Below are 8214 nucleotides of genomic sequence, written 5' to 3' on the forward strand. Positions count from 1 at the left end.
TGTATCGAGTGCTTACTATGTGCCAGGCAGTATTCTAAACACTTTGCATTATTAATGCGTTCATCTTCAAAACAACCCTGTTAGGTAAGTACTATCATTACCCCTACACTGCAGGTAAGTGACAGAGCTGAGATGAGGATGCAAGCAGCCTGGTACCTGAGCCCACACTCTTACCACTCTGTTACTGATTACTGGGCATCTTCTATGTCCAGATACCAGCCCGGGTCATCTGCATACATTTCCTTTAATCTTTACAATATCCCTATAAGGAAGTTATATCCCCGGTTTTACAGCCAAAACACCTGAATGTCAGAGAGATTCAATAAACTTTCCCAAGATCTTGGTTAGTAGATGTAATGCCCAGACTCCACCAGGTCTACGCTGTCTCGTAAAGTTATTTACCTTTTCACACACATGTGTTTTTCATAGTGTGAACCAGGCTTCCTACTTTATCCTCCCAGGACCTCTCTGAGAGATGTAGCCCAGGTCTGTGTTCTGGGCATGGGTAGGAGGAGGAGGGAGAGAAAAAAAGGTGGTGACTGCCAGCTGCTGCTTCAAACAAAATATATCCACATACACAAAGGCACCGGGGCTGGTTGCCTAGCAACGTCTTTCTGCCTCCCCAACCTGCTTCACGCCACCCTTACCCAACACATTATGCATACGCCTTGGCCTGCAGTGCCCTTCTGAGACATCCCCCTTCAAGGCTGCCTTTGTTCATCTTAACCTGATTTGCTAGGCAAAGGCTTGCAGCTTGCAACTTGCAGAGAGTCCAGGAAGCACACAATTTGTATCACAGATGGCCCTGGGACAGGCAAAACGGAGCCTTCCTCCCTGCATGGCCCATACCTTGGCACTCCCAGGGTATCTAATGCCGCAGGAAGGAGGGGCTCTCATTTCAGGAGCTTTGTCATATCGCTGAAGGTTTAAAAAAAGAGTTTTGTTTTTCACATATGTCAGGTCCTTTAAATAGTTCTTTGAATAAAAGTTTGATTGGGATAGAATTAAAGCAGGCTGTCTGGATTTCTTTTTTCATCTTATCTCCCATGATGGAAGTTAGAGCCTCTCAAATTTAAAGTTATCTTCCGTGCAAGCAGTCCAAAAGGCCTTGAGGATATATTTGTCCTAGAATCTTAAAGAGAAGCAGAACAAGGCAGAATGCACAGTTGTCTTAGTTCTTCAAGCATAAATGAAAAGGCCAACAATAGTGGAGCCTCCAACCCACTCCAGAAGCTTCTGACTTCATGGTAAGAAGGCAATGATGAACCGAGGGCCAGGGTTACATTACCACTTGCATGGACCCTCAGCAATTTTGCCTTCATGGGCCCATTCCTCCATAAAAAGAAAGAAAAAATATTAGAAATTATATTTTATTACTGTGCTGGTAGAAAGACAACTAGGATCCAGACTTTATTCACTTATATATATTTATTATTTTCACGATGTAATATTCACTTTTCCTGGTTTTAAAATAAATAAATAAATAAAGATGGATTTACGCACCCCTGAAAGTATTATAGGTCCAAGCCTGCTGTGCCCAGTGGATAAGCTGGCCATGCTGAGGGTATGCCAGCACACAGCAAATGTTATCGAGTCCTTGGTGCTCAGCCAATGCTCAGAACTGTAGAATAAGGAATCCTGTGGGTTAAGGAAGGAACAGTGCTCTGTGCCCAGAATTGTGGGGTAAGAAACAAAAGTAAGGTGTGGTACCTGCACGCAAAGGCTTTGAGCCTAACTGCAGAAAAAAAGAAAACGACAATCATTGAACCACAAAAACTCAGCTTGGCAGACACTAAAAAAAATCACCGAAACTCTTTTCTTGCTTCGTTGTATTATCACTTCAACAAATAATACATGTTTAAAACACCACATACTGAGAAAAGGCCAGAGAGGTGAGAGGGGACGCTGGCACATGTGGTGATGGATTGGATGGGGAAGTAAAAAGAGTCAAGAAAGATTCCTGAGTTTGGGCCTGGGTGATCATCTACACAGACAGAGAAGAAGGAAAGAGGAATACGTTGGAGGAGGAGACAATGGGTCCAGTGTTAGGCACATTGTTGGAAATGCCTCTGGGGAGAAAAAGGCAGAGGCCACGGCTGTTTTACTCCCCACTAAAGTCTCGTCTCCTAATACAAAACCTGACACTTCTTCTGTATTAAATAAATATCTGTGGAATTAAGTAGATACAAGTGGATAAATCTAGCGATTGATTAGTTGTCTTTATTGGCCTAATTCCCGGAACAAAGGCCTGGGTATCGTGGCAGATGCAGCCCCTGACGTTCACTCTCTATTCTAGATCTGCTGATGTGCACAAGTGCAACTCCCTGCCTTGTCCTGGCCTCAGGAATAGATTTGGCTTAAGTACAGGACAAGCTGGAATCTCCAGAGACTTAATGCCTAGAAACAAACTTCAACCAGTGATTGGCAGGAAGTTAGCAGATAAATAACTCATCTTCTGTGAAAATAACTGAGGCATAGTCTATGCAACCTCTCAGAATTCTCCAGTGAGATTAAGTTTCTAGAGCCGTAACTGAGGCTGGAAATGTCCTGGACATAGCTTCTTTGAGTGAGAGGTTTCTTTGAATGAAAGGGCTGTGTAGCCACTACCAGAACTATGTGCATATGGAAAGTAAAGGCTGATATTCCTAACAGATGATCATCCATTTCTACTTGAGGATATATTTGCCTGTGTACAGAGAGCTTTCTATTAATCTCTCATTTTATTCCATATGGTTGGAGAACATATGTTGTATAATCTCGGTTCTTTTAAATTTATTGTGGCTTGTTTTATGGTTTAGCATTTAGTCTGTCCTAGAGAATGCTTCATGTGCTCTTGAGAAGAATGTGTATTCTGTGTATTTTGTACTGTTGGGTGCAACAATCTCTTAGGTTTAGTTGGTTTATAATGTTAAAGTCACACATAGCCTGTTGATCTGCCTAGCTGTTCTATCCATTGCTGAAAGTGAGTTATGAAAGTTTCCAACTATTACCGTTCAATTGCCTATTTATCTTTTCAATTCAGTTGGTTTTTGCTTTATGTATTTTGGGGCTCTGTTGTTAGGTGCATACATTTTTTGATTGTTATGTTTTCCTGATAGATTGATTCATTTTTATTATAAAATGTCTTTCTATAATCACAAAGGAAATTAGAAAATAGAGACAAACAAAAATGAAAACATACTATACCAAAACTTACACAATGCTGCAGAAGTAGTGCTAACATAACTGACAGCTATAAATGCTTGCATTAAAATGAGCCGGGTATAGTGGCATACACCCTTAGTCCTAGTTACTTGGGAGGCTGAGGTAGGAGAATTGCTTGAACCCAGGAGGTGGAGGTTGCGGTGAGCCGAGATCGTGTCACTGCACTCCAGCCTGGGTGACAAGAGTGAAACTCCGTCCCAAAAAAAAAAAAAAAGAAAAGAAAAGAAAAAGAAAGAGGAGGGAGAGAGGGAGGGAGGAGGTAGGGATGAAAGGAAGGAAGGAAGGAAGGAAGGAAGGAAGGAAGGAAGGAAGGAAGGAAGGAAAGGGATTTCAAATCAATAACATAACTTTACAACTTAAGGAGCTTAAAATAAAGAATAGAAGATTAAACTAAACCCCAAGGCTAGCAGAAGAAATGATAAACATTAGAACAAGGAGAAATAAAATAGAGGATAAGAAAAAACAGAGAAAATTAACAAAAACAAAAGTTGGTTTTTTGAAAAGATTAACGAAATTGACAAACCGTTATCCAGATAGACCAAGAAAAAAGAGAGAAAATTGAAATGTCAAAAATCAGAAATGAAAACAGAGACATTACTGCCAATTCCATGGAAACAAAAAGGATTACAAGAGAATATTATAAATAATTGTATGCCAACAAATTGGACAGCCTAGATAAAATGAATTCTTAGAAACACAAAACCTACTCCATCCGTTTACATTTATATAACAAAATACTTCACACTGGATAATTTATAAATAACAGAAAGTTATTTTCTCGCAGTATTAGAGGCTGAAAAGTCTGTCATGGCGCTGGCAGGTTCAGTGTCTGGTGACGGCCCTGGTCTTTGCTTTCAAGTTGTCACCCTGAATGCTGTGTCTTCGCATGGCAGAAAAGTAGAAGAGCAAAAGGGAATGAGAATGGTGAACTTGCCCCCTCCATCCCTTTTATAAGGTACTGCCCAACCATGAGGACAGAGCCTTCGTGGTCTAAGCACCTCTTAAAGGCCCCATCTCTTGCTACTGTACCCTTGTGGATTAAGTTTCAACCTGAATTTTGGGAGAGACACAAACATTCAAAGTATATCACCCAAAGACTGTACTTTCAGGAATAATTTCTATAGTTTATTTCAAACTACAGCACTTACTAAGGCTAATTCACAAAGGAAGGGAAAATCAGAGTAGACCTATAACTAGGTATAACTAGGTAAGGAGATTGACTCAGGAATCAAAAGATCTTCCTACAAAGAAAAGCCCCGGTCTAATGACTTCACTAGTGAATTATACTACACATTTAAAGAGCGCTAGCAGCAATTCATTTCAAACTTGCCCCCACCAAAAAAAAAAAAAAAAATTGAAGAGGGGGGAACATTTTCTAGCTCATTTTATTAGGCCAGCATTACCCTAACATAAAAGCCAAAGACACCGCAAGAAAAGAAAACCACAAATCAATATTTCTTATGAACATTAATGCAAACGTTTTCAACAAATACTAGCAAATTAAGTTTAACAGTCACAATAAAAACATATAATAGATCATGACCAAGTAGGATTTATTCCTGGAATGCAAGGATGATTCAGCATAAATAATTAATCAATGCAATTCACCACATTAACATAATGAAGTGAAAAAAACTACATCATTATCTCAATTGAGGCAGAAAATGCATTTGACAAAATTCAACATCCTTTCATGATAAAAACATTCAACAAACTGAGAATAGAAGGAAATTATGTCCATGTAATTAAAGCCATACATGAGAAACCTACAACAAATATCACAATTAATGGTGAAAGACTGAAAGCTTTTCCTCCAAGGTCAGAAACAAAACAAGGATGCTCACTTTTGGGTATAATACTGGATGTTGTAGCCAGAGAAATCAGGCAAGAAAAAGAAATAAACATCTAATTTGGAAAAGAAGAAGTAAAATTATCTCTGTTCACAGATGGTATGACTTTATATGTAGAAAACCCTTAAAATTCAAATAAACTGTTAGAGCTAATAAATGAATACAAAATACAAATTCAGCACATAAAAATTACTTGCATTTCTATACACTAACAATGGATAATCTGAGAAAGAAATTCTAAAAATAATTTCATTTATAACATCAAAAAGAATAAAATACTTAATAACTAACTTAACCAAAGAGACAAAAGACTAGTAAAATAAAAACTACGAAACATTAAGAAGTTAAAGAAGACATGAATAAGTGGAAACACATCTCATGTCCATGGATTAAAGGATGTCAAACCACCAAAAGCAACGTATACATTTAATGCAATTGAAAATTGTTAAGGTATCAATATCACCCAAAGCAATGTACAGATTGACTGCAATCCCTATCAAAATCCCAATGATGTTTTTTGCAGAAATAGGAAAACCCCATGTAAAAACTCATATGACATCTCAAGGAACAATGAATAGCTGAAACAATCGTAAGGAAGAAGAACACAGCTGGAGGAATCATACTTCCTGATTTCAAAACTACTACAAGGCTACAGTAATCAAAACAATGTGATACTGACACAAGACAGACATATAGACCAATGAAACAGAATAAAGAGCCCAGAATAAACCCTTGAATACATGGTTAAATTACTTTTGACAAGGGTGCCAAGACTATTCAATGGGGGAAAGTACAGTCTTTTCAATAAATGGTACCAGGGAAATTGGATATCCAAATACAAAAAAAAAAAAAGATATTGAACCATTACTTGACGCCACATCAAAAGGTTTACTCGAAGTGAATCAAAGACCTAAATTTAAGACGTGAAACTATAAAACTCTTAGAAAAAATATAGGGCAAAACTTCACAACATTGGATTTGGCAATGAATTCTTGAATATGACACCAAAGGCACAAACAATAAAAGAAAAAATAGAGAAACAGAACTTCATAAAAAAATTTTCAATCTATACTCAAAACAGAATATCAATAGGGTGGAAAGGAAAGCCGCAAAATGGGAGAAAATACTTGCAAGTTGTATATCTGATAAGGGATTAATATTCAGAAAATTCCTAAAACTCAGTAACAACAAAAATATGGAAAATATAGGAAAAAAACTCAACAAAAAAATAGGCAAAAGACTTACGTAGACATTTCATATACAAATGGAGAATAATCATATGAAAAGATCCTCAAATTACTAATGATTAGAAAAATATAAATCAAAACCGCAGTGAGATATCACCTCACAATCATTATGATACTACTATTTTTTTTTTGAGACAGTCTCGTTCTGTCGCCCAGGCTGAGTGCAGTGGCATGATCTCGGCTCACTGCAACCTTCACCTCCCGGGTTCAAGCAGTTCTTTTCCACAGCCTTCTGAGCAGCTGGGATTACAGGCATCCACCACCAGGACTGGCTAATTTTTGTATTTTTAGTAGGGATGGAGTTTCACCATCTTGGCCAGGCTGGTCACTTGGCAGCTCCTGACTTCATGATCCACCTGCCTCAGGCAACCGAAGTGCTGGGGTAACAGGCATGAGCCACCGCACCCAGCCCATGACTACTATTGAAAGAAACAAAAAGTAGCAAGTATTGGTAAAGATATGGAGAAACTGGAAATTTTGTGCACTATTGGTAGGAATGAAAAATGATGATACAGCACTGTGGAAAACAATATGGCAGTTCCTCAAAAAATTAAAAATAGAATTACTATATGATTCATTAATTTCACTTCTGAAAGCAGAGTCTGAAAGAGAAATGTGTACATCCATGTACACAGCTGATTTACTCACAATAGCTAAAATGTGGAAGCAACTCAAGTGTCAATGATAGAAAAGGAAGAGATGGTATGTACTTACAATGAAATACTCAACTTTATTATTATAATTTTTTTATTTGAGACGGAGTTTCGCTCTTGTTATCCAGGCTGGAGTGCAATGGCGCGATCTCAGCTCACCGCAACCTCCGCCTCCTGGGTTCAGGCAATTCTCCTGCCTCAGCCTCCTGAGTAGCTGGGATTACAGGCACGTGCCACCATGCCCAGCGAATGCCCAGCTAATTTTTGCATTGTTAGTAGAGACGGGGTTTCACCATGTGACCAGGATGGTCTCGATCTCTTGACCTCGTGATCCACCCGCCTCGGCCTCCCAAAGTGCTGGGATTATAGGCATGAGCCACCGCACCCGACCGAAATACTCAACTTTAAAAAGGAAAGCAAGTCTGACACGTTACAACATGAATGAAACTTGAGGTTATTTTGCTGAGTAATTCAGTCACAGAAAGACAAATACTTTACGATTGCACTTAAATGTGTTATTTAGAGTAGCCAAAATAATAGAGACAGAAAGTAGAGCGATGTTGCCAGGTGCCTGGGGGAAAGAGAGATTGAGGAGTTATTGTTTAATGGATATCAAGTTTCAGTTTTGCAAGATGAAGAGTTTTGCAAGATGGATGTTGGTGATAGTTACAGAAGAGTGTGAATGTGCTTAATAATACCTAACCATCCACTTAAAAAGGGTTACCAGCCTGGGTAACATAGTAAGACCGTGTCTCTACAAAAAATAAAATCGTATCTGGAGGTGGTAGTACATACCTGTAGTGTCAGCTACTTGGGAGGCTGAAGTGAGAGGACTGCTTTAGCCTGGGAGGCCCAGGCTGCAGTGAGCTGTGATCTTAACACTGCATTCCAGCCTGAGCAACAGAGCAAGACCCTGTCTCATTTAAAAAAAAAAAAAATTAAAAATGGTTACTATGGTAATAGTTTTTTCTGAAACAGAGTTTTGTTCTTGTCACCCAGGCTGGAGTACAATGGCATGATCTCCGCTCACTTCTACCTCTGCCTCTTAGATTCAAGCAAATCTCCAGCTTAGCAGGAGAATCCAAGTTGCTGGGATTACAGGCACCTGCCACCTGGTCCAGCTAATTTTTATATTTTTAGTAGAGACGGGGTTTCACTACGTTGGCCAGGCTGGTCTCAAACTCCTGACCTCAGAAGATCTGCCTGCCTCAGCCTCCCAAAGTTATGGTAAATTTTATGTGTATTTTACCACAATAAAAA

The sequence above is a fragment of the Callithrix jacchus genome, chromosome 7 (genome assembly GCF_049354715.1).
Source record: "Callithrix jacchus isolate 240 chromosome 7, calJac240_pri, whole genome shotgun sequence".
In the NCBI taxonomy this organism is placed as follows: domain Eukaryota; kingdom Metazoa; phylum Chordata; class Mammalia; order Primates; family Cebidae; genus Callithrix; species Callithrix jacchus.